Source organism: Amblyomma mixtum, chromosome 4, assembly GCF_055824585.1.
Source record: "Amblyomma mixtum isolate Tamu chromosome 4, ASM5582458v1, whole genome shotgun sequence".
In the NCBI taxonomy this organism is placed as follows: domain Eukaryota; kingdom Metazoa; phylum Arthropoda; class Arachnida; order Ixodida; family Ixodidae; genus Amblyomma; species Amblyomma mixtum.
In genome coordinates, this window is record NC_143015.1 from 21,787,762 (window position 1) to 21,815,593 (window position 27,832).

At 48.0% G+C, this 27,832-nt stretch overlaps 1 protein-coding gene across 1 annotated transcript in view; it reads left to right on the forward strand.

The window, feature by feature from the left end:
* The first annotated feature begins 12,792 nt into the window (after positions 1–12,792).
* The window catches only part of LOC149345843 (uncharacterized), a 52,243-nt gene continuing 37,203 nt past the window's right edge, over positions 12,793–27,832 (forward strand). The window contains exon 1 of the mRNA XM_089586244.1: positions 12,793–12,951. The gene's annotated coding sequence lies outside the window, so the exon portion shown is untranslated. The remainder of the gene's footprint in view (positions 12,952–27,832) is intronic.

Genomic DNA, 27,832 nt, shown 5'->3' on the forward strand with positions numbered 1-27,832 from the left:
GTTGAGGCAATTTGTTTCTCCGTCTGGAGGCTTGTAGAGCTGTTCTTCAGCTCTTGTTTTTTTCATCAGCTTGTTTCAAGGTTTTTCCTTTTCAAATCTGTTCCTCCTAGCTCCGTTTAGCACCATTTGCCTATCCTGTTTGGACACACTGGTTATAGGAGTGAGGGGCCCTTGCGGGGTTTTCTTAAGGAAGTTGCCCAGACATTCCCTTTCCTCACTGTAAATTTTTTCTAGAATACCTATGCAGTTCAAAAGTGTGTAGAATTGGGCGAGTTGGTACGAATTCACACTGCTGTGGCACCACGAGGACAGGGATAGAGAGGGAGTGACGACAACACAAGTGCTCACTAACAACGGACAAAATATATAGAAAAATGCAACGGTTACATGCGCTGTCCAGACCAACGTCACAAAGGCACCAGACAATAGCACGTGTTATAGCACCACGAATCTACCTGTTATCGTAGTTTAGCGCTCTTTCAAAATAATCAACCTCAGCGTCAAGCAGCAGTAATGATGGCAAATTTACGCATTCATCGGCCGACTTCCTTATACGGAAGGCATCCATCATCTCCCGGGAAGTCATATCGTTATGCATCCAGAGAACGCGCGTTTCTTTGAACAATGGGACACACTTATGGCTTTTGACATGCTTGGTCAGGCGCATCCCCGAACCTCCGTCATGTGACCTGGCATGCTCCTGGAGGCGTACATTCAGACAGCGTCCCGTCTGCCCCGTGTAATGTCGACCGTCAAGGGAACGGTATACACTACACCGCACGCACAGCCCACAAACGGATTGGAGTGCTTCACACCACAAGCGTTTCTTCTCTCCCGCGGTGCGTCACACCTCTCAGTGGCGGCACATATCCGCCCTACCTTCGACCGCCAGGGCGACCAGAAGTCGCTGTTCTTCCTCCCCTTCATCGCCAAGCCAGTCGAGCCAGGTGGATAGAGAGGGTCGGGGGTAGGAACCCGACTGCTGAGCAGCCGGGCAATAGAAGAGGCAATGGTCCGCATCGATACAGGGGCAGTTGGGGCAGGAAGGGTCCGATCGATAGCGATAGAGAAAGTGGCGGGACGGGGTGATGACTGCATTCATTTCGATGTGCCGAAGAAGGCGAGCCTCCGGCACCGTGAGTGATGGATGAGGGGGAGGGTAAAGGCGTTTGTCTAGGCGGAGCTTGAGGTAGACCTCTTTTATGGTGCGGCGAAGGGTGAGCCCCCCACCGTCCTCCGAGGGCTTGGGCCAGGGGATCGACGGCGCCAGAGGATCGAATGTGTCGCGGGCGAGCTGATGGGCCAGCTCGTTGCCCTCAGTGCCTGAATGCCCAGGGACCCAGCGGAGGAAAATGATGGAGGGTGCAGTGGTACCATTAATGCACTAAAAGTTGTGTATGAATTCGAAAAGGTATTCATAGGACTAGAATTTACCTATCAGGTTCCACAGCATTCCGACTGTATGCGGGGAAGAGCCATCGTCAGGCGTTTCGCCTTTTGCTCTTGCTCCTCTTTCTGTACCAGAAAGGAAACAAATAAATCAAATCAAATCAAATCAAATCTTATCTTTATTTCTGGACTTGTGTAGGGGTAAAACAACTGCAGTTTTCAGGCGTTCAGGAATTTCGTTGCCCTACGAAAAACCATCTAGTATGCTGAGGATAACATGTGACAGAGCATTAAATTTCATGCGAGGGATGTGTAATGTATTCCGTCATATCCAGTAGGTTTGTTTGGATGGAAACTGAAAGAAAATTCACATTTCGATATCCTAGGAACAAAAGCTGAAGGAGGTATGGTTTTCGTTAAAGGGACAGTGAGGAGAGCTCTATTAATATTTTTTAAAAAGCAAAATCCGATAGTTCGGCATTTCATGGCTCTGTTGCCACTTGGCCGGCAGAGGAAGATGCGTTTATTACTAAGAAACTTGGATTCGAAGTTAAAAAAGCTTTTCCCGCCGCTCTGATTCAAACTTGGGATTCTCTTATGACGACACAGGACTAAGTGACGTGTAACATGACGTGCACATGACGTAACGCAGACTCCGTGATTTCAGGCTGCAAGCAGAGCGGCCTCGCAGCAGAGGAAAAGAAAGCTACCGCCGGCGGCCCGTTGAAAGCATCTATCGGCTATTGCGGCCGTCGCTACCGTCGCTTCGTTTACGATTGCACCGGCGTATTGCCAGGGTTGCGATGGATCCCGCCCTCGAAGTAGTCAACGAAGTTCTCGCGAATAGACACCGGGAGCCCGCCTTCCGCCGGTGAGCAGGCGCTTATTGATCCCGATGCTGTAGGCGCGCGCGTAGATGGCGGGTACGTGGCACCATCTGGCGACGTCAAGGAGATTCGCGCACGCACTGGCTGCGCCTCAGCGATTCGTGCCTTCTCGTATTCTCGTGGGCTTCTTCGATTATCCGCATGGAGGAAGGAAAAAGGGAGGAGAGGCCGTCACGTGACATTTTGTGAAGCCCATGGAGGAAGGAAAAAAAGAGGAGAGGCCCTTTCCACACGACGCCCTGGGAGAAAAGTGTGGAGGAAATCACGTGGCTTTTCAACGATCGGGAGGCCATTTTGTCCGGGCAGCTTAGCAACGGCGTCGTAGTTGCTGCTTGCAAACCGAGCGGTAGCAGACGGCCGCGGCGTAGCAATTGCGGTGAGGCGTAGGCGTACTTTTCTCAACTGCTCGAATTTGTTTTTGATCGTGCTCACGGGCTGACGTTGGCGCCGTTCACTCATATCTCAGGTGGAATTCGCTGCAAAACTCTCGTTGTTGCGTGCATTGACTTCAACGTGCTCGGCGACGATCGCACGGGCATTTCGTCTACTGCGTCATTGCTCGGAGCTGTCGGGAGACCACCGCTGCACACTGAGGAGCACTCGCGCTGTTCGTTCACCAGTGATTCGATACGCCGTGCGCTAGAGAGGTCGTCGGCGTATTGTGCGGACGTTTCGCGTCCTGTGCGTGCAGTGTGCGTGTGCCATTCGCGCTCCCGTTTCCATCGGCAGTGAAACCTCGTTGATATTGTTCTTGCAACGCTCCAGTGATCGTCACTGGTGTTAGTTTAACTGTCATTTTCATTTTTAGGGATTGCGATTTTGTGAGCCGCGGGGGCCATGACATGGGCGGAGGGCGATATTTTAAAGGAAGCAGCTGCGCTCGCTTTGCTCTTAGTATACTGCAGCAACTGTGTTACACGCCCGTTTCAAGTGTGTAACGTTTGAAGCGTCTGGCGAGCTCTAGCTTCTGGGACGTGCCGGGCTCAAGTGTATTCGTTCGAACGAATACACTTCGTGGCCAAGTCTGTGTTTCTGGTCGCGCGCTATGTTTAGACCGGTTTCCTGTTGCAGGTTTGCAATTGCTTTTCTATCTGATGTCATGGTCAAGAAGTGCGGAAAAGGCGATGCTCTAACTGAATTAGGAGGCCTTTTCTCACGTGATTATTGTGCTCATGTCCTGCGATAGTGTTATTTTGGGTAAAAAGTACTTAGTGAAATGAGGATCCACATGTGCGCTGAATTTCATTGATGCCTGTGGTTATGTTGAAGAAAAATAATTGGATGCATTCTTACCCACAGTATATCGACTTTCATTTTATGTATTGTCAGTCGCAAGTAAAGTGTGCTACTATGCAGTGACATTACACGCTAGTATTTAATCTAGTAGCAAAAAGTGGTGCGTACAGCTGCAGCTCTGCACATTCAACATGAAACACAGCATTGAAATGATGCACAACACCGTGAAACTTATACTGCAGCCACTGGATACTCCTAAACTTCTAGAAGTCTGAAAAGCTACGGTAATATATATTATGCACAATACTAGATCTGTGGATATGTGAAACATGCTATGTTGCCATGCTACAAAGGGTGGAGTTATGGAGGGGGGCAGTCACAATTTAAACATGTATTTCTTCGACTTTTTTCATTGAGAAAAAGATGTCCACGATGGTTATCCTGTGTAAAATTTCAGATAAATCCTCCCCTGCCGTCTACTATATGCACTTTGGCCCTCTCCGTTTCTCTCACCTGTGTGAGTGGCTCTTGGAGTTGTGAATCAAAAGTCATTGCAGGCACGGCCACCATTACAACACGTTATGATATTACATTTTGCATTCAGGGTCAAGAACTCAAACTTTTTAGTATACTTGCCCATCCTCACTGCTGTATACGAGAAAGCATTCCTTGCATCACCAGCCGCACGAAAACTTGCTATGAAGATAAGTATAGTATTTAAGACCAACAACAAAGTACTGCAGAATTTTTCTTACCCTTAGTTCTGCAGCACAAGGCACTGTTGACACAGCCAGCTTCCCAAACATATGCAATGGAAGCAGATTGCAACATTCAGCAACAAGAGCTGCATTAAAAGGCAGGTTGAACACTAAGGTGGGGTGTGACCATGCATGGCAGCATTGTTCACGACTCAGCCGAAAGCAGACAAGTGCACACTCATTCAGCATAAAACTGAGAGGTTTGTGCTATCCACCAGAGAGCGCAATTAAAGTGTGGCCAGTATATGGAACACTTTTAAGCAAGCATAGCATGCAAACAACCCAATATCAATAACCTTGCTCAGAGATCTCATGCATGAACCTCTAAACTCATTCTAGCAAAGAAGGATTTTTTTACAACCTCATGAGCACATTTGACAGCTGTCCACTCAAAAATCATTATGCTCTCAAATAGAAACTGTTGCAGAGTGCCATTCAAATATAAGCCTCGTGTCAGCAAGCTGGACATGAAAGGCCTCCAGGGTAGCAATATACTAAAACATTTCAGGAGGCTTAAGTTTAAAGGCAGTACTTTACACTGCATTAAGCTAGGACAGTTTGTTCGGAAGCTTCATGAAACACGCTGTGAGATCCAAGACACACAGCATTAAAAAAAAAGAAGTGCTTTCAGGCAATCGGTATGTGAAATCTCTTAATTTTAGAACGTTCCCCAAAGCTCTTTTAAAATTTGATAAAATATTTTTCCAGAAATGACTCAAAAAACCTGAGCTACCGGTGACTATTGCATGAAATACTCTGTAAAGAATGCAAGGGCTCGTTCAGTCGAATGTGAAATTTACCGTTGATTTTATATGCGACTATTTTTGCGTATACCTTTATGCACTCGCTGTAGTTTCTACCGGCATCTTCGTTATACCTGCGATTAACTCGATCCCGACTTAATGTATTCATTGATCACACGCGCCCTTAGGTTAGTCTAAACTCAAGGTAGACACGTGAGCCAAAGCAGATGAGTAAATTTTTGTTATTTTCACAATACAGCCACTACCAGTGGCGTACGCAGAAATATTTTTCGGGGAGTTTTATACGCCGCCGGTAAAAAGAAAAATACCCTGCGCTTAAACAATACCATAGAGATTTTTCTTCTTTAATGAAGGTGAAGGGTTAGTTTTCTTCACTGTAATATCTACATAAAGATACGAATGCACACAGGATCCGAAGAACTCCATTCATAAAAAGCATTGATTTTCTCACAAAAACAACTCATACGGAAAAACGTGGCTATTTACAATATTTTCGCATCATAGACAACAACACAAAAGCTTCTGCTCTACAACAAGTCATCAACTGCAAACAAATGGCATTTGTCAAAACTTCTACCCCATACATGCAAACCTGCGGAGGCCTGTGCCCATGCGGTAGCACGCTCCTTCGTTGGCTTTGAAACGCGCGCGCAATCGGCGCGGCGGCGTGACGTCAGCCCGGACAAGATGGCACCCAGCTTGTTTCCGGCTTCACAAAATGTCACGTGACGGCCTCTCCTCTTTTTTTCCTTCCTCCATGGTGAAGCCGGAAACTAGCTCGGCGCCATCTTGTCCGGGCTGACGTCATCGCATAAGTCCCGCCCTCGACTACTGCGCGCGCGTTTCAAAGCCAACGAAGGAGCGTGCTACCGCAGGGGCACAGATCCCCGCGCTGGTGGCGCTTGGCTGCTTACCGGCCGGTTTAGGGCGCCCTATGCCGGTGTTCGTCAGCGGAAAAGTTAATAAAGCGGAAATACCCGTGTGAGACAGGGGGCTACTTTCAGTTACTGCTTCGTACTGCGTCGTCTCCGCGCCGTCTCCAACTGCTCGGCCCTGGTCACAATTAGTAGCAGCCGAGAAAAATACTTATCTCAGCTCTTGCAAGCGCGGGAAGTGACCTTCGCTTTCAATTATTGCGGTGGCCCATCTTGCGGTGGCCCCCCTTTGGCAACGCCCATCCCTGGGACTCTGAAGTTGAAGGCTGCATTCGATGAAACTAGTATACTTGCTTGTTTAGCTCAGCGCTCGAAATTAGCCTTCACCGGGTGAGGTGAAGGACACGCGAGAAACGTGGGCCCCTCGTCGCGCGAAACCATACGACGGCCACCGATGCCCGGGAAGGGCATTCGTGCGGTATCGAAAATCTCCTCCCTGTTCCTCAACTCTTGTAAGCACGGGAAGTGACCGTCGCTTTCAATTACTGCGGTGGGCGAAGGACAACTAAGCACACGCGAGAAACGCGGGCCCCTAGCCGCGCGAATTCCACACGAGCAGTGGTGTAGCCAGAAATTTTGTTCGAGAGGAGCACATGTTTTATTTATTTATTGGAAACGAAAATAATGGAAACGAAAATAAATGTGGAAACGAAAATAAGAGTGCCCATTTATTCTTCACCGTCGCACGGCGTATGGCACTCCTTTTAATTCTAGGCACAGTTCACCCATTATTAACAGACCTTTTTACGTCACTTTACTTTTTAATCCTTTGCATTCTCCTCAAACGAAGGTATCGCAAAAATAAAAAGTGCTTTTTTTTTAAATGATCTGCAGCCGAGCGCAGGTTTGCGTATGGGGTTGAAGTTTTGACAAATGTCATTTCTTTGCAGTTGATGACTTTGTTATAGAGCAGAAGCTTTTATGTTGTTGTATATGATGTGAAGATATTGTAAATAGCCACGTTTTTTTCGTGCGAGTTGTTTTTTGTGAGAAAATAAATGTTTTTTACAAATGAAGTTCTCGGCATCCTGTGTGCATTCGTATCTTTATGTAGATATTGCAGTGAACAAAACTAACCCTTCGCCTTTATTAAAGAAAAAAAATCTCTAAGGTATTGTTTAAGCGCAGGGTCTCTTTCTTTTCATTTTTACCGGCGGCGTATAACGGGCGTGCAAGCATGCAAAGCGAGCGCAGCGGCTTCCTTTAAAATATCGCCCTCCACCGATGTCATGGCCCCCGCTGCTCACACAAGCGCAATCGCGAAAAACGAAAATAGTTACACTAACACCAGTAACGATCACTAGAGCGTTGCAAGAGCACGCCTAATAGCAACGAGGTTTCACTGCCGATGGAAACGGGAGCGCGAATGGCACACGCACACTGCACGCACAGGACGCGAAACGTCCGCGCAATACGCCGACGACCTCTCTAGCGCACGGCGTATTGAATCACTGGTAAACGAACAGCGCGAGTGCTCCTCAGTAAGCAGCGGCGGTCTCCCGACGGCTCCGAGCAGTGACGCAGTTGACGAAATGCCCGTGCGATCGCGGTCGAGCACGCTGAAATGAATGCACGCAACAACGAGAGCTTTGCAGCGAATTCCGCCTGAGATATGAGTGAACGGCGCCAACGCAAGCTTGCGAGCACGATCAAAAACAAACTCGAGCAGTTGAGAAAAGTACGCCGCACCGCAACTGCTACGCCGCAGTCGTCTGCTACCGCCCGGCTTGCAAGCAGCAACTACGACGCCGTTGCTAAGCTGCCCGGACAAGATGGCCTCCCGATCGCGAAAAAAACCACGTGATTTCCTCCACATTTTTCTCCCATGGTGTTGTGTGGAAAGGGCCTCTCCTCTCTTTTTCCTTCCATCCGCCTCTGGCAGCCCGCGGGTTGCTTGCGGGCTGCCCGAGCGCGCTCGATTTTCTCGGGTTGCTCCGCCCACTTCCGGTGGCTGCCCGGAACGCGTTCGTTTTTCTCTGGCTGGGCGGTTTCGGGCTGCCAGCCGGCGGCCAGACTCGCCAGGACGATTTTGTGCTGGCAGCGCTCGGGCAGCTAGCAGACGACAGAGAGGTGTATGGCAGCGGGAAACTCGCGCGGCCATTTTTATAAGGACTAGAAGAACCGCGGTTCTTCATGCGATGTTTAGCGCGATGCAGGCGCTTGTTTCGACTAGGCCACGGGAATATCGACTGTGTCGCCTGCAATGGCACCTTTTGAGGTAGTTCTCGCTGTTTATTGATATGTTTTGCGTGCGTATGCGCGATCATATTTCGATCGTCTCACCACCTCGCAAGCACAATTGCTCGCTTCATATTACGATCGCATACTTCTGATTCACAAAATATTTCGGCTGTTAATTTCGTGCGCCCGGCGGATATTCGATGGTGTTCGAGGCCTTTCACGAGAGCAGCCGGATTCCAGTTCCGAGTACGCGTTCAGACGCGCGCATATATGCATGTGCTGAACGTGTTTTACGAAGTGTTGGTTGAGCGCGATACGGGAGCGTATGGTCTTCATTGCGTTTGGCGCAGCGCAAAAGTGGATTTGATTTGAAAAACGCTTGACTGAAACGGGAATTTGTGGCCACACAGAATTGTCGCGCCGACCAAGTGCTGATTCTGTCGTCGCCAACTGTTGTACAGCTTCATGCTCGGGTCTTCTGCCACATATACTCAAAATATCTGAGAAGTAAGCAGGCATGCACCTCCTCGCGTTTGGCTCATTAAAAAAAAATAGATAAAGAGCTCTAGCGCTGATCTATCGTCTTGCAAACACACGCGGAACGTGAGGCGCCGACACACAGAGCTTTATTGTAGCCCCTTTCATTCCAGTGCAAGTTCTCTGCTATAAAGCTGTATTATTACAGAAACGATACGCAGCTAAATTTATACAGTGCACCCGCTTGTTCTAGGTGGACGTTCAACAAGCTGATATGCGCTTTTGCCGAGATTATGCGTTCCTTGCCCGCAGCAAAAGCCCGCGGCCGACAGACTGCAGTCGAACGAACGTATCCCGATTCTTTTCTGCTTACAGCTTACAGGAAGCAGGTTACGAGCGTAGAAATCGCAACGACCACAGCAGGGTCCACCAGGGTCGATCGTCAGCGGTCATACTTACTGCGTAGTAAGCAAACACGCAATTATCCGAGAGTACGGCTTGTCGTTCGATAAACAACGCACGGGCAGTTTTTCCGTCCTATGTGGTGTCGACTGAAACACGTTAGATTGCGATTGCTCATCGCATGGTTTTGAGGATTTCTCGAAGCTTAGACAGTGTACCGAAGGCACACGCGCTCGCGTTGTCGTTGCCGATGTATATGAGCGCGAGCTTGATCAGCTGCATGTTCTGGAGTCTGCGGCACGCAGCCCTCAATAACTGGAAGTCGTTGTTTTCGATACCAAGCAGCCTATTTCTACCGTACGCGTGCGTAGCAATGAGACGCAGAACGCGAAGCTAGAGAAAGCATCTGTCCTCCGTGATCCACAACTTGCTTGCCGCCGTGATTGCCGGCCGGCTGGTTCCGGTGGCCGCCAGCCCACGTGACCATGATGCGTTTTCCTGTCAGGACGACCTTGCGGGCCGCCAGCGGGCTGCCCGATCGCGGTTAATCGAAGAAGCCCAGTGTTGCTAGAACTATTGGTTCTGTTTTGTCTTACGACGTCACGACGCTAGTACTTGCGAGTTTGGCCTGTGGCGGCGATACCTGTATTTTGGTTATTGCTCTTTTCTACGTTACGAGAGCTTTGTTGTCAGTATGAGTGGCGTTTTTGTAATCAGGAGCTGGTATTCTGTCGATACAAGCCAACTTCAATTTCTCCTCAGTGTCCCTTTAACGAACTAGAATTAGTAGATAGAGTAACAGCCCTTGGCGACGCTTCAACAAAGTGCCTGTTGAAAGCATCTGCTACTGCTGGCGGAGGCTGAAGAAAAGAATCGAACAAAGAACATTTATTAGAGTTCATAACTCTGAGATAATTTACCAAAGACTAAGTTTTGCTCTCATTATCTGAGAACTGCTAGAATTTATAAATAGGCTATAAATAAGCTATATTGTATTTTTAAAAAGTAAAGGTAAGTAAATTATAATAAAAATAATAGGAGTTGCTTATCAGGAAAGGAAACAGGCAATAACTGCTTCCCTTCTTTGGCGACAACTCTACCACGCGCGTGAGAGAATTTTTGAAATCTTGAGTGAAAGGTTGGAGGAGGGAGTGAAAGAAAAAAGAGAAAAAGAGGGCTCGGACCACTTGTGGTTCTTTACTCAGCAGTCTCACCAATGAGCAGCTACCACTCGTTGAAGCTACAAAAGCGAGTGACGACGTGATGCGTTTGCCACTGATAGACAGTTCACCATCGCGGCTTACTTCCGAGCGTGGCAGAGTGGCTCACTTTTCGTCGTCAGCGCTCCGACCCTTGTGAAAGTGAGAGGACCTTTCGTGCTCACCCGTGCAAAGTTTATGTTCTCGAGGGGAGCTGCGCAGCTTAGAAGCGGACCCCTTCCCCTGTGTGCCGGAGAAGTAAGGGAGCAAGTTATCCGCGCTGAAACATTACTTCATAAGGATGCGAGTGAAAAAGACGCTCTTTATTTAATTATTTTGTATTTAAATATAGTGTAAATTCCCAGAGGGATTGTAACAGGGGTGGGTACAACAAAATTTTTTTTTTACAGTATTGGTAACAAAGAATTATACCAGAGATAGAGCGGCACAATCGACTGCATGGTCCCATTATTAAAGGACGTGTCTAAGGATATGTACAGGTGCCGTCAAAAGTAAATGGAAGGCAATATTCACGAAAAAAAATATTCATTGGCCTCCAAATTAATGCATCCTTGAATACATATGTGCAGCCTAATTGTGATTTTGCGAATTGCTCTGTGCACCAACAAGCATGGACCATTATGCTCTAGATTTGAAGGAATTAAATTTTTTTGACAAAGTCGCCTTTGGTTTATTGGGGTTTAACGTCCGGAAGCAACTCAGACTATGAGGGACGGCGAGTGTACAAGGAATTGAAGAGGCAACACAGAATCCTTACTGTGTTTCAGAATACATGTATAACAATGGTAAGTACACAATTTGTAAAATTACGATCATAAAATACATGCAAGAAATGAAAAACCAAACACTGAAAGCAAAATGATCAATGTAATAACGACACATATATCATACAGTAGTTTTACTCCGCGTTTGGCCACAATAGCGCTTCTTCTACAATTGAGTAAACTTATCAGGCGAGCTCTGTTGTGCAATTACTGGATCAAGTTTGTTGCACTCGCGCACTGCGAGAGGAATTATAATTAGATAATACCCATGACACATTTTCATTTGCAGTGTAATTTATTTTCTGTTGCGTGCGAAACGACTGTTCCCTTTCATAATGTAAATCCGATCCAGCGATTGAACAAAATGGCGGACGATTTACCGTGGATACGCCAAATGCGACGCTAGCCTTTCGGTTTTCACTTTGGGTTTGGTTCCGGTTCGAGGCTCGTTTCTTTAGGCCAAGCAGGCTTCACACAAAGAGCGGCGAAATCTGTGAGCGGGGGCCGCAGTGCTAGCGCCCTCAAGCTGGATGGGACCCTTAACCTTCGTCTTATGCGTCGCAGCTCCCCTCGAAGACGTGGGATGGGTGAGCAGGGAAGGTGCTCTCACCTAATGGGTTAATGCTCACATATGCGGAATTAGTCGTCCTCAACTTTCTCACAAATTTTAACGAGCGCACGAGAATGAAACGAGGGCTGAAAGAAGACACACGCCACAAAGCACACCACAAAACGGCGCTTTGTGGTGTGTGTCTTCTTTCAGTCCTCGTTTCATTCTCGTGCGCTCGTTAAAATTTTTGAGATTTGTAACCAACTAGCCCGCCAGTTCGTCCTGAGCAAAGCCCTCAACTTTGCATTCATAGATCGCTGAGAGTACTCATACCGTTCCTGGCGCAGTGGCGGAGTGGTGCAGCGGTTAAGGGATGCGCCATTCATTGGCCAGCGATGGCAGCCGCTGTCACCGGTGTCGCTTATGGGACCCAAGCTCTTCTTCCCGGAGAACCCGCGTCACCGAACAAACAGTGGTGAAATCGGCGAGTGGGATTCTCAGTGCTAGCCTGCTAAATGTACCCACTCATCATCAACGGAATCCGATACGAGTCGGCGGGCAGAGGATGTTGTCCGCAGCTGATGGGAAAGGGCTTTCGGAGGAGGGATTATCTGCGCAGAGAGATCCGGGCCAGCTGAAGTCCCCCATCACGAGGCTTTGAAGTCAAGCGATCTGTCTTCACCTGTTCAGGAAGAAACTTGTCTCAGCGCAGTTGGCGTCACAGTGTTAGCATTGGGACTTACGCAATGAATTTTGTGACATGAGACACAGTCACTCGTAGATTTCCCTCTCTCAGCAAGCGAGGCCTGTTTATCCCAGAAAACGAACGATGCCGGCGGCCAGTCAACCACCACTGCGCTGTCCCTAACGAGCGTCACGCCCTTGGGCGACGTGGCATTGTCGCGCGTGTAAGCCGCTTCGTACGGCGAAGCACGAGTGGAACGATGCCGAGAAAAGGGCGACAACAACTCCGCCGAGGAGGGCTCTTTCACCGGGCAGCGCAAACAGAGAATTCCCCGCTACGTCGAACATGGCGCGCGGGTAAGCTGCTGCTCCTTGTTTTGTGCTTTCTCAGTAATGCGGTGGAAGCGCCTTGCGCTTTCCGTTTCCCCGGGAGGGAGGGGGGAAAACAGCAGCCGGAAAGCTGCTGGCAACCGTGGCGGCCGGACAGGGCCCGGCCTGCGGGGAAGGGGGCGGCGGAGAAAGAAAGGGCTTTAAAATACCGGATAGCGAACTTTTCCCCCGGGACAAGCGCACACGTCTGCGCGACCAAAAGCGCAGGTGAAGTCGACCTCGGCGAGCGTAGCCGCCGCTGCTCTCCGAAGAAGGAACCACCTGGGCTCCGCTGAGCTTGGAATTCGCCGCTTTCTGACAGCCGACGACAATCCGTAAGCGTCTCTTTCTGCTGCTTCCATCGAGTTGCATTTCTTATCGATTGAAAAGCACCCTTGCCCAAAAGGTGCTGAAGATCCCAATATCGTTAACGCTTGTGTGCCCTTAGGAGTGCCTAAGCGATAGTTCTAGCTGACAGACAGCTTACTAGCTGAAATAAAGTGATGCGCAGGACATGTCATCCGGAGCTCCCTTAGTGCGAAGTAGTAGACTCCAAGTGAAGGCAAAACAAACTCATGTGGGCGGGTGAGTTGGTGAGGATAGGGGGCTGCAGCAGCGCAGGGCAGGCAGGGATGTGATGTCGGGTGGCTTGTTGACAAAGAACGATCCGCACTCGTACCTTCATTTCATTGTGAAAGGGGCTCTTGTGAGGATACTGAAACCTCCAAACTTTTCTTTTCCGCGAGTGCACGTTTTATTTTTCGATCAATACCATTATTCTCCGCGAAACAGGCTTACGCGACTTCTTGGATCCTTGTCACAGGCACTCACAGCTCAAGTCGTGTCCTTAAGTATGAAGCGCTCATTATTTTCAAGGTTGAAAGTACTCTTACTCTGTTGTGTGATAATCTTGTAAATACTGGGAGATATTTGTGGGGAATGGATGGACATCGCTTCAATTCGTAGAACTGGCGCTGAAACTGCTCGCGTCACCAATATCCTCCCGACTGCATCTTTCAGTAGGTTCGCAGTTACGTACAATTAAACCTATCCTCCGCAAACCGCAGTCATCTTGCCAGCCACCGCAATGTTAGCGGCTCATGGTTCTGTTCTCCACATTTCACAAAATCCACACATAGTTATGTGGTTCTGGTCACACGCCTATTTTATGAGAATTTTATTTTCTCTTCCCTATGTCTCTCTCTCTCTCTGTCTTCGCAGGCTGCCGTCGCCCTCTTTCCAATGTTTTCATCGTCTCACCCTCTGCTCTGATCTACGCATTAGTTGAGCTTTTATTTATTTAGACAATACTGCAGACCTTTTGCTTAGGTAGACGAAGGGATGCTGCAAAGATATTACAATAGCAATCAGTCAGCGGTAAAAAAAATGCGCGACAAATAAAATTGAAGAATACACCTATACACTATCTAAAATACATCATGAAGTGCCTTCATAAAGTCACCAGCGTATATCACGCTCTAAGGCGCGGCATTCCAGTTGGTAACCGCCGAAGAAAAAAAAAAGGAAACTTAAATGTGTTAGTTTTCACGAAGTATAGCGCTAAGCAATGATCATGGTGATGACGAGTTCGACGCGTTTCTGAAAACTGTACGTATGGATCGGGAGCAATGACGAGTCTGCCGCAAACTGGAGGAAAGATAGTTGGAGGAACGATAGTCTTACAAAGGGTGGTGGGGTGTTATTTGCCGTCGTTAATAAAGATGGGGAATCATTTATTTTGGACCCATTATAAACAAAACGTGCGGCATGTTTCTGGACTTTTTCAAGTTTTATGTCCTTTTTTCTGTATGGGGATCCCAAATGACTGCAGCATATTCAAGCTTCTTAAGCGAGCGCTATAGGCTTGTAATTTGCCGCTATGTGCACCCATGAGGGGATCCCAAATGATAAGGGCCGCTTCGTGGTAATGGTGCTCGGCAGCTGATCCGAAAGACGCGGGTTCGATCCCGGCCGTGGTGGTAGAATTTAATATGGAGGCGAAATTCTAGAGGCCCGTGTACTGTGCGGTGTCAGTGCACGTTAGAGAACCCCATGTGGTCGAAATTTCCGGAGCCCTTCACTACGGCGTCCCTCATAGCCTGAGTCGCTTTCGGACGTTAAACCCAATAAACCAAACCAATCATCAAGCCTTGGTCTTATGACAGTTTTATACGCTATTTTTTTTTTACCTGCTCTGTGGACCCCCTGAGTTTATCGCGAAGAAAGATAAGTTTGCGTAGTGCTGATGATCTTATGTGTCCGATGCGGTCGTTCCATTTAAGTTGCGAGTTTAACACAGACACGAGATATTTGTAACTTGGCACTTCACCTGAAACGCGATTAATAAAATAGCAGGTATGAAACGGATTTTTCTTTCTGGTTATGCGTAAAAGCAATGCTTTCTGGGCCTTTATTTCTGTGCCTCATTTCTCACACCAGGGAAGAACACTTACTTCTTTTCTCTTCTTGCAGACTCGCTCTCAGTAGATTTTTTCTTTTTTTTTTTGCCTTCCGGCACGCTCTTCTCGTCGACATCCCTTTCTCTCGTCTTCCTCTTTATCTCTCTCTCTTTCATGTCGTGCTGTTTTTATACAATTTATTTCCTTTGCCCTTCTCCAACTTTCATTCATTTTTAAATTACCTGGTGAAGCGGTCATGCACACCGCGTTCGCGCGTTCACTCTCCGAGAGGGCTAGCAAAAGGATTGAGTCATGATTCACTGTCCGCTGGCTCTGATTGGAGCATCATAAAGACTGAGCTGCAAGGAAACAGGCGTACAAACGCGCAGTCGCAGTGCAGCGTAATGCGTGAGTGACGAACGCAAATGAGCTCCAGAAGGACATTTTCCGAAGGGAATTACGAAGGAGTGCCCGTAGCTTCGTGTATGTGCCCCATTAACAGCGTCTAGGGTGAGCTTGTTCGCGCGGGCTTAGAACCGTGTCTCCTCGTGGCTTATGTGCGGTTCGAGCTGGCGGAAAAACCGATTCCAATGGGCACTTCCTTTTCGCGGACGTTTTTTCCCCGCTTTTGGCTGCAGGGTGTCTGCGGCGTGAGTTTCTTTTCTCATTGGTTTTTCTTCTGGAGGCCACCCTACAAGCGACGGATGCCTTGAAGTTATTGTGAAGGTGTAGGTTGCGCAAACACGGTACGAACCACAAAGAAAAGACACAGAGACACACACAAGCACACTAAAAACTCACTAACAACTGTTTTTTTCTTCTTGGGAAAGCATACTTATACACCTGACCATGTATGCTCAAACGTAATCTTTAACCACAAAAGTCGTGCCAAGGGCTGTTAACGCAGACGCGAACGCAAAAAATTGATTTCGGCTACGTACAGAGCCACGGACGTGTCACTGATACAGTCTACAGCGTTTTCCTTTATGTGGAAAGCTTCCAAAGCCAGCCGCGCGTGTTCATTTTTGCTTTTGCCAAATGTCACGGTCTCGTCGAATCGCGGTGCGCAATTGCGGCAAGAACTACGTTGTTAGTGCGCTTCTGTGTGTATCTGTGTCTTTTCTTTGTGGTTCGTCCCGTGTTTGCGCAACCTACTCCTTCACAACAACGTGCACCAACTAGGCCCAACCGAAGTTTTATTGAAGGGCATTGAAGTTAGCGTCACTGAGCAGGACTTCACTGAAACTGTTGTCCTACTGAAAATCGACTTTGTGCATCTTCCTGGCTATATCTTTCTTGCTATGGCAGAAAGACACGTACTTATTCCTGCTAAAATGTAATTTCAACAAGAGACAATTTCCGCCCGCAACTGGATTCAAACTCCTTCATAACTATTTAGATTGACTGGTAGTCCAGCCGGGGGCTAGGATGCACCAGTAAATAGGCCTCATAGGAAAAGAACAAAATTATTGCAGAACACGTCATGCAGTGCAACTAGAAAGGGAAGACGAATCATAACAATATCAATAACAATATACAAAACTGCGCCCCCCCCAAAAAAAGGCGCGCGCAAAAAGCGAGCAGCACAGAGCTATGAAACAGTTTTGGGGACAACCATTGGAGCGAGCCCAATATTTGCTTCGAGAACATTATATTCAAATACGATGAGGGAAAAAAAAAAATTTTTTATGATTCAGTTCGGCACTGAAATTGGTGGACTTTTAAAGAAGAAGGCGAATCAATGCCGCCCTCTGTGTCTGCTTCCAGTTGCTGGGGCTCGAGTTGAGCGACTCTCATTTTGGCTCCACTTATGGAAGCGCCGCGGCGAAACAAGGAAAATGACCCGGCCTTAGACACTAACGCGTTATTGCTGATTCTCCGGGGATAATTCTGCTCAGGTCCCTGCGGCAGCTCGCGACAGCAGCTGCGTTGTTCAGAGACACTGCAAAGCGTCGGCGAAACGTAGGCCACTCAGCGGAGCTTGAAGGATGAGGGAGCGTGCCTAGCGCGCACAATTCCTGACCTGCGTCGATATTGTAAAAATAGCGCCACTTTTTGTGTTCAAATCGGCCGGAATGCTCGTCCCAACTTTGAAGAGCAGCGAACGCGATTAAAGCGTGAATTGTTGGACTCGTCGTGCGCCTTGTTATATATTATAGAGTCATTGTTATATATTAAAACCAATTAAAGCCTTAAACACTGCCTTGGGGCACACCTGACGTAAGTGGGATTTCATGGGAATAATGAGTGCTAGTGCTAACAAACTGCTTTAAGTTTGTGAGGTACGAAGAAAGCGAATCAATAATAAAAAAGAAGGTTGATAAATCGAAGGTTTACAGTCAACTTGCATTGTGGAACAAGGTTGTATTCTTTCCTGACGTCTAAAAATATTCCGACCGCCTTTAGGGTAAAGTTTTTATATCACTACCCTGATTTCAGAGGAACCAGCGCAAAAAAGGGACAACGGACAAGGAAGAAGAAGGACAACACGGACAGGGCTTCTCAACTTTGAAATTTATTTCAGCACCGCTGTCCGTGTCGTCCATGTCCGTTGTCCTTTTAAGCGCTGGTTCCCCTGAAAGCTTGGCTTTACCAACTACCCCAAAAATAAGTTTTACTAGCCTGATGCAACGCAGCGGCTTGCATATTTGTTTTGCGTTAACGTAAGAAGTTCGGCTTGTCGGTACGCATTCATGGTTGACGATCGCAGAAGGACAAAGAGAAGAAGACGACAACACGACACTTGTGTCGTGTTGTCGCCTTCTTCTCTTCGTCTTCCTGTACTCTTTAACCGTGAATATTTTTTTTTTCACCAGTGCAGCCTCCTCTAGTTGATCTGTCACGACTAAACACGTTAAGAATTCGGGAAACGTGTGCATAGCGATACGCGGATTATAGCACAATGAAAGAATTTGTCGCAGCGCGAACGAAACGGGGACAACGAGAGAGAACAATCACGACAGGAAGACAGCTGCACGCTGTCGTGGCACTTCTCCCGTTGTGCCCGTTTCGTTCACGCTGCGACAAATTCCTGCATTATGTGACAACGACAGCAGGCCCGAACTTCAGTACTTCTGCACTGGATTATAGCCAAAGATAGCAGTTTCAATATAGTCAGATTTGTTAACAGCGGTACGGGCACTGATAATTATAATACATATTGTGAGGGGGCTAGGGAGTTCCGGGCGAAGACAAGAAGGCAGCGATTAAGGCAGTGTCAGCGCGACGTATAGTTGGTTCAGCAAGAATTTGATGTGGCATAGTTCAGGCATGCCTGGATATACAAGTGTAAGACGGCGCTCGGGTGCTGACCCGAAGGATGCGAGTTCGATCCCGGCCGCTGCGGCCGAATTTCAATGAAGGCGAAATTCTAGAGGCCCGTGTAGCTGCGGCCGAATTTCAATGAAGGCGAAATTCTAGAGGCTCGTGTACTGTGCGATATCAGTGCACGTTGAAGAACCCCAGGCGGTCGAAATTTCCGGAGCCCCTAACTACGGCGTCCCTCATAGCCCGAGTCGCATTCGGATGTTATACCCCAATAAGCCAATAAACCAAACAAGTATTATTATTATGTATTATGTAAGTATTATTATTATGTATTTTATTAAGGCGCCGTTATGCTTTAGAAGGACTTCTATTTGGGGCTAGATGGTTAATTGTGCTCGAAAATGAAAAACACAGTAGCGCCGAAAAACACACACACACAGCTCAAGAACGACGTAGGACAAGCGCTCACTTCATGTGAGTTTAATCTCTGAAAAGCAAGCAAATAAACAAAAGCGTAGGCATGCGCAGTAAGTAACCTTAAAAAGGTTCACAGGAGTATCGCTGACACAACTTTTTCCTCTTTTGCTTATGTCGTACGCCTCCAAAACCTCCCGTGCCTTACCATCACCACTCCTGCCCAGAATCCTTATCCCATCAAGTCGTGGTTCACACTTTTTGCAAAGCTCACAATTTTCCCCGCCCTATGCTCTGCCGCTAGGTGACACACCTTGCACTCTGCGCAGTGTTTGGGCACATGCGCACCTCCTACTTCTTTGAGCGAGCGCGCGTGCTCCGCTGCACGGTCATTGGTGCCCCTGCCTGTTTGGCCCACATAGGCCTTGCCGCAGGTCAGCGGTATTTCATAGACTACGCTGGTGCAGCACTTCACAAAGTGCTTCCCATGTTTTTTACCGCAGCCATTCCTCTTCCCATCGCTCGCTACGCGTGCACAGATCTGTGCTAGCTTCCGTGCAGCCGAAAAGACGGCAGGCACGCCATATCTGTTTGCCACCTTTTTTTTACGTTGTGGGCAACCCTGTGCACGTACGGAACAATTTCAGGTTTCGCGTCTTGCTTTCTTCGCTCTGAAGGCCGCTCGAACATGGCGCCCTTGACTTTTTCTAGGAGAGCTTCAGCAACACCTGTGATTACCGAGCTTGGGAACCCGGCCCCCACTAATCGATCCACTTGCGTATCAAAGCTCCCTTGCATTCCATGCTGACACGACTTCACGAGTGCAGATTCGAGGCAAACGTTAGCAATAGCGCGTTTAACTGTCTTAGACTGAGCTGAAGCATGCGGTAGCAGCTCCTTTCTAGCTCGAAGGACGTACTGCCAACGAACATGTTCTTCTCCAAACGTAAGATTCAGGTATAAAAACTGTAAACATCCCTGCAAAGGCATCTCATGCGTGAAAACCAGTCCCCTCCCATTCTCTTTAAATATCTCTAAAACACTGCTTACAGCATCGGTGTAGGTCACGTCGTCCAGTTTTTTAAAAACCACTAAAAAATTGTCCACGTATCTGAACACTTTTTGTACCCCCTTCATTCCCTGTCAAACTTCGTTCTAGGGCGCGGTCGAGGGCGTGGTCACTCACGTGACAGACACACCCCTCCCGCTCCACCACTTGAAGGTGAAATGTGGTATCCCGGTGACCTTGGCTCCTGCTACGCCATTAAAGCAAGCACTTCTCGCACTTTAGCCACAGCCATCTTTTGAAGTGAAAAGCTTCCCTACGAGGGTCGTAGCCGAGCTCCGCGTAAAGGCCGGTTCACATGCAAGCGATTGAGCGGCGCGTCGCCGCGAAAATTTCCAACTTGTTGAAACCTCGCCGCTCATCGCAGCGACGACTCAAAACAGGTTTTTCCGTCGCGGCGGCAGGTTTCGCTAGCATATTCGCTTGCATGTGAAACAGGCTTAAGCCGTGAAACCGAATGGCGAGTTCTGCGCATGCGCGAAACCGAGTGATGTCACGCGCGGCGCTTGTGGCCGCAGCCATCGCCGCCGCCTGACCGTTCGGTGCAGCCGCGCTACTGCGCATGCGCGCTGCCTCCTCACCCCCGCTTCTACTGCGCGGTAGCCTCCTCGCCACCGTTTGACCTTTCGTTGCAGCCGGGTGTTTACCAGTTATTACGCATGCGGAAGAATGGCTATATAATGCGCTTGCCGTTATCGTGGTGCTCCCAGTGCATTGTGCGTGAACTGCGACAGCCATGACGTCAAACAAAGTATAACTGCAGCTTTTAGCTTGCATATCCAGGCTTATTTCCTCTTCAGTGGTTGCCTGCGGCCGCCCTGGCTCGTCATATTACGGCATTGTCATTATCACGGGAGTGAAGTCAGTCGAATGAAGTCAAACTTTATTTTCTCTCGTGGAGAAAAGGGGGTGACGGGTAAAAGCCGCCCAATTGTGTCTTGACGAAACCCTGACTTCTTTCTTAGCATAGCTGCGCTTTCCAATTATCACTGTAGAGTTTTTGGTGCCATGCCCCCAAAAAAGGTCGCTGTATATACACAGCTTTGACTTTCCTTTCTTGCTGTCTTTTTCCTGAAGCACTCGCCCACAAAAGCTTGCGCTTCTTGAGCGTATCTCGCCAATAGTCGTTTTGTTTATTGGCAACTTTCAATTTACAAGCATTCTTCATAATTTGCAGTTTCTCGTCATAACCTTGACAATACAGGCTGACAAGTCCTGTTTTAGCTGTCTTACTTTTTGGTGTTTTCATTTATTAACAGCTACCTAGCAAAAACGTATTTGGAAAGCTTTTTATGAGACTGCCATTGTGCTAAGTAAAATTCAACCCCACGATGTCAGTTCGAAGTCGAATTTGTGACCGTTACTCTACTTAATGGACAATAATTAGTAACGCTAACTGAACGAAATGTGTCCTGAATTAAGCATTTCATTTCAGAGATTCGAAACTCTTGAATGAGATTATTCCTGCTCTAAAATTTTCAGGAACTATAGAGGCTTTTTCGAAAATTTTAGTGAAAGTGAGCTGCAATAGCATTATTTTAGTGCGAATGAAAGTTGGCTATTTTTCAGATTCCATAAGGTTCGACACGGAACTAAAGAAAACTTACCAGTATAGAAGTTTTCTCAGAGAGTAAAAAAGGGGCACTGAATATCAAAGAATTGCGTTACGCTTTTATTTCATGTTGTCTCATTTTTGTACTAAAAGATGTCCTTCTTGAAACGCATACCTTTTTCTGCAATGTTATCGAGTTTTTTGGGGTCATATTGGAACGGCTTAAAAAAGTTTCTTTACAGTTACAGAAAAAGATTGCGGTTTCAAAAAATTTTCTGCCTCGTTCCGTGCGAATCCAACCTTATGACTATTTGAAGTCCAAAAACCCAAGTTTTCGACCTCTTGTGATACACCCGTTATTTTTCCAATAAAGCTACACCATTTTATGAAAAATTGAGAACCAGAGGATCATTCTTTTGTGCCGACACATTTGCCCATCATTCACACAAATTTCATTGTAAACGAAAAAAAAATTGGCGCACACCTAGGCTTCGCCTTGAGGGCATGACGCTTAGCGTTAATGTTTCCGTTCAGCGGTCCTGTGGTAGCGCGGCTGGCTGACCACCCGCCGGGAATGGGTTCGAATCAAGGCTGCACTATTCTCTTCAGCGCAATTTATTTTCAGAGGCACTACGTAATAGCGGTGCAATGATGCCATCCGAAGCAATGGGAAATCGTGCAGCGTCGTGGTCACAGCTTTTCTGTGTGATCCTTGTGGGGTGCGAGGAGGTCATGCGGTTCTGACGTCAGAGCCCACTGACAAATTCGGATTTTCCATTGGATTTTCTGCAGACAGGCACCCTTAACGCTGTTACATTGCTCTTTAATCCGTTGCGCCCCTTTATTAACCTGCTGTAGGTGCACAAGTGATGACCAGTAATGCGTTAACGCAGCGCAGTTATTTCACCCAACGATGCTGGGTGAACATGACCGCAGATGCGCAGCGCAGTCGCTGCCAGGATCCGTTTGTGAAAGTACCGTATATTGCCGATTATAAGTCGACCCCCAACTCGCGGCCCCCTTTGGGTAAAAAAAAAAAGGTACACTCCGAATTTAGGTCGACGCTGCACACCCTGCGGTCCTAGCTCGCCCAAAAAGTTTTTCAGACGGCCGAGCCATAAAGAAACATTTATTTGTTCACGAGACAGCTCGGACTCATCATCGCTTGTGAGGACACAGTCGCGATCATCATCTTATGAGCCACTGCTGCTTCTGGTTTGTGGATAAAAAGTCGCTATCGTATTAAAACAAATCTTTGGTGCATAACTCAATTAAATTCAAGTTTTTTTAAGGAGATCCACTTTCGCACCGTGTCTGACAACTATTATGGAATAACGAGCGCATGGGGATGATATTATCCGCGACTTGGTCGAAATTACTTTTGACCCCTCATATAGGCCAACTTTAGGACTCCGCATATACGTCGACTCCAATTAAAAGTCGACCCCCAACTCTGGAAGGACATTTAAAAAAAAAACGTCGACTTATGCGCGGCAATAAACGGTAGGCATCCAAGCGCGTATGTCGTTACTTCAATTTGCATCAAAAGTATAGAAAAATTACAGGGGGTACTTATGGAACTCATTCCGACTGTATTTCAGTTTACTTTAGTTCCATTGGCATACTTTTGCAATGCCATTCTAATTATTTTCGATTTCTTTGTGGTTCGCGCACTTCTGCATACTAGTGCTGACTATTACTGGTTAATTTTTTGTATTTTCCCGGCTTTGATTACGTCATATACTTTCAACTGATCAAGAGTTTTGTAACGCCACCATTATTTGGGCTACGCTGGGCTTCTGTGTCCGCGGGCCATATAATGCTCTCGAATTAATAACAACCCAAACTCTATACTGAAGGGCGCAAGTGCCCCAGAACAGCTGCGGTTGTTATAACACAGTGCCCAGTTTCGCAACTGCGCGTTGAGTTATTTTTTAATAACACGGCGAGTTCAGCTAGTCGGTACATACTGACTGTGAATAAATGGGACAGAGAGTCCCGTGTACTTCCCCTGTCTCTGCGCTGTTGCTCATAGCGATTTCTTTTTGTATGAGTGGCGGGGGGTTCCCGATGGTTTGTGATTTCATCACCGGTTAATTCCACGAGGCAGTCTGGAGAAAGGCAGGAGAAAGCAGAGTGTCGCTTGCTGACTGAAGCAGTCGGCCGCTGTCTTTCTGGTTCACGGCAGAAAAACCGAGCGCGCTGTTCGGTTATCGGCCTCGCCTCACCACGTGCGCCGCGGTGGGAAACACTTCTCGCCTATTCGGTGCATTCCGAGGCGCCGCAAGACTTTTGCAAACAAGTCACGTAACTCCTGGGCTAGGCCGAGCGTAAAAATTAAATGACGAGAGCAAACTCTGTAACATTGCCCAGCGTATCATTGATGACGACTTCAGACGTGCATTGAATTCGGAACCATCCCTCAACTCGTCGCATCGGTGGGAGAGGCTGTACGCAAGGCGGACGAATATTCTGCGTTACGCGCCTCGCGAGTTCGCGATGGAAGCGTGGAAAGGGGCGCCTGCGAAGGAAGCGGGAGATTGCATGCGCCAGCTTCCTGAACTCTCTGTGCCGTCGGCGGTACCAGCGGTGCTGCATCCTTTGGAGTGGAAGCTGTACTGGGCAGTGAAAAAAATCAAGTGCAAGCTAAATCGCGGAAGGTGCAGAGACGTGCGCCGCGATATTATTGTTCGAGATATATAGAGGGACAGGCTCAAACACGGATATGTTTAGCTCCCGCGGTCAGGCATCGTTATAGACACGAATAATATCATTTCAAACAATTCATGGCATAATAAAGAGTAATAAGAACTTAAATGATCACCCTGCATGTCCCAAAATTATGTTTTACTCGTCGGTTCTTTCCCATCCATATCCTTAAGTGCTCCATTGTTACTCGTTGCTTCTTTCCCATTCGTATCCCTAAGTGTTCCTTTGTTACGACACTGGAAAATGGACTTGACTACTGTTCCTAAAAAACAAATATTTAATGCACTATCTGTTGTGCGTTGAAAAAGCCGCGCCGTTTTTGGTAACACCTAGTTACATACTGGTGGGTTTTGCCGTTTACTCGATGCATTAGTTTGCACTGTACAGTCTTTGTCAAAAGTTTAGAGCCCAGGGGGTTCACTTCTAAGCTTTATATTTTGACTCCAGGAGCTTTCATGGAAGTCCTGCCTACTGCAGGAGGCAGTACCAGAAATCTTCTCGTGTCCAGGAAATTTGGACCACTAGAGATCCATTAAGAACGACACAGTGTGGCTCAAAAGAAAACCCCCTGGGCTCCAAACTTTTTGCAAAGGCTGTACATCGAAGCTGTATAGTACGGAAAGACGGCAAAAACGACAGTAATCGAGGCCAAATGATTGGCGGAATTTGGCTTCATTTTCAGCTCCCTTCTCCGTAAAATCTTTGTCCGTCCTAATTCTGTCCGTCAGCACCACTAAAAACTCACGAAAATGAAATACACTGAAGAAAGTTTGGTTTCAGTGGGACTCAAACCCACGCCCTAACGAATCTGCCACTGCCACAAGGGTGCAGTTGATGTCACTATTTCTCTTTACCTGATAAGCATCTGGTGACTGTGATGTTTTACGAATGGTCGCTTGTCACTATTCAAGAAGACGAAAGACTTGATGCTGAAAAATGCTAAAGAAAAACCAAGGAGCGCAGCAGGTCACTAGATAAAAAATTGGCGGGGGCTGAGCCTGGTAGTTTGCGAAAGCGAGCGCAGCGCCTCTAACGGAAGGAACGCGGCGCGCCGCGTCTAAAGAAGGAACGCAGTGCGCCGCGTCTACAGGTGACGCGTGGCTACCGACCGCCGCTGCGCAACAACTCGACTTGGTAGCCCATCTCTCATCCTGGTATGACGTCATGCTATGACGTCACTAGGCATAGCATGACGTCAGAGGTCATTCTAAATGTCAGCGTGGCTACCGGCCGCCGCTGCGGGACGACTCGACTTGGTAGCCCCTCTCTCACCCTTGTATGACGTCAAGCTATGACGTCACTAGGCATGGCATGACGTCAGAGGTTATTCTAAATGTCACGCGTGGCTACGGGCCGCCGCTGCGCGACGACTCGGCATGATAGCCCATCTCTCACCCTGGTATGACGTCAGAGGTCATTCTAAAAGTCAAGCGTGACTACCGGCCGCCGCTACGCGAAAGGGCGTTCATAAGCGTAGTATTGATTTCGCAATAAAAATTAAGCTGCACGACAGAAGACGAAAGAGCGGGTGCAAAAGCGCGTGCACTGACGTGGACCGGATGAGATCGAACGCGACGAGAGAGGAGGCGCTCCACAGATCGTTCTCATCCGCGGATTAGACAGCGGGGCTCGGGAGAGGCTCAGTCGGCTTCGCGCCGGTCCCGTTGCCGCATCTGCAGCAACCGACCGTCGCTAGCCACGCTGTGACAGCGATCGTACGTGAGCCACTGTGCTTTTTTCACCGTGGATATTTACCAGAGCAGATCCAGCATGTGCAAGGAAACAATAACTAGCATCATCATCGCAGAGCTTCCGGCGGCGATATCTGCTTCTACGACGCAGTGCGACGGCACGCTAACCATGCAGTGAGCAAAAGGACAATCGTTTTGATGACACTCTTTTCTAAGTGAGAAATGAACACCATGTGTTGGAGTTTATTATTGGAAAACAGTTACTTATCCTTTAAGAACGCGCAGAGTGGCTTTATTCGTTCTTTTTAGCGTTCGATCGTGCGATTTTGACGTGCTCGCACTGTGCGAGGGAGCGTGTGGTAGATTTTTATTCCTGAAGAGAAAGCTTTACTGGCCTCGTGAAGCCGAGGTCATCGGCGCCGCAGTTTGACCTCCAGGTGGAGGAGCGGTGTGGCAGCCACGTGACATACACTGCCGCAGCTGCAGCCGCCTTGGCAGCTGTGGCCCCGTGACTAAGCACGTGACTCACCTCTTGCTGGAAAAAGGAGCCGCTCTTGCAGGTCTCGCTTCGGACGGAGCGAGTCGGCCGGAGGCGTCTTCGTCGTCGGTACGATTTCGCCAAAACACTCTTAACTCAGATAAACTGCAACAACTTTTCGATGGTCCCGTTGTAGTCGTTAAATGTGTGTGCCTGTGCCAACGCTGCTGCCCTCATTACTTTAATCCCCTTGACCGGCCTTTCCTGGAATACCACAAAAATGATTCTTGACGCAAGAAACGAATTCTCCCTTCGAGTACAGTACACGGCACTAAGCGCCCCGTCATCGTTGCCACTACATCAGTGCTAACTACAGGCGCAGCAAAACTAGCGCATAAAAGTTTTTTCAGTCGCCACCTTGGTCGCAATATTCGCAATGTACGTCACAAAGCGCGCGCACACGTTCTTTAATTCCTTCGCTCACGGCCCTAGAGTCCACGTGCTGTACGGCAGCTACCACGCCCTTCCATTTAACTCATAAGAGCAGAAACATTATGAATGTAAGGCTAGCGCCTGAAACGTGGACAAAATAAAAATGAATTAGACAGGACGAGCTCTAATTTACTACGCTCCACGTTTTAAGCGCGTCTTTAGTTTATAATGCATCACAACCAACTAGCCCAGATTTCTCCTTTGAAGAGCGGAAAGTTTGGCCAAATGCTGAATGTGCATGCTAGAAAATAGCGCGTAAACGCGACGAGCGCTTTTAATTGCTGTTTATTGCCTGTTCGTCTTCCCTTAAAGATGCTCGTTATAACATCTACTGCACAGAGCACCCGACAGATGTTTGGAAGTTTTTGGCGGCGTCATACGACCGCGTGCGTCACACGATGAAACCGGTTTTTTTTATTGTTTCCGGTTTTGACGCAAGAAAACAAAACAAAGAAATAAGGTCTGTTAAGGCGACCCTCCTTCGAGTGTTGTCATATTTTTTTTAAGGAGAAGTAACGAAGGAGCAATCAGACAGACTTCATTTGGCGTTGCCAAGTGAAAATTCCACTAGCGCTATTAACGGTCGTATACCCGTGACAGAAATCCGGAAATCATCCCTCTGTAGAAACGTATTTTCGCGAAAACAGAGCAGTGCGGGGCAAGCGCCGGGATCGAATTGAAACTCGGACATCTGGGACCGCCGAAGGCTGTACAGTCCCATTATCATAATGGCCCCCCTCTCATTTTCTATTAGCAGAAGCCTTCTACAGTCGAGCCCGCTTATAGCGAACCACAAGGTCATGCGGATTGCGTTCGTTGTGTCCGGCGTCCATAGCAAACGGACTCACCATACCACAGGCAAAAATACAAAATCCGCCAAAAGAGGCGTTTATCCCACGGAAAACCGTCATTTTTCCAAAGAAGGCTGCGCTCTCCAGGTCCTCCGGGGCAGTCGTGTTCACGCAGTAGCTGCGAACAGTCTGCTTTAGGGGCGGAATAATCGTGGTCGAAGCGTGCCTGCCGCATTAATCGTGCAGAATGCTCGTAGTTCGCGTACAACGGGTTCGTGAGAGCTCGTCTCTGCGATGTTGTCGTCTGGACGAACGTGCACTCATTCGACGCCACATTCGGCCAACTATATACGCATC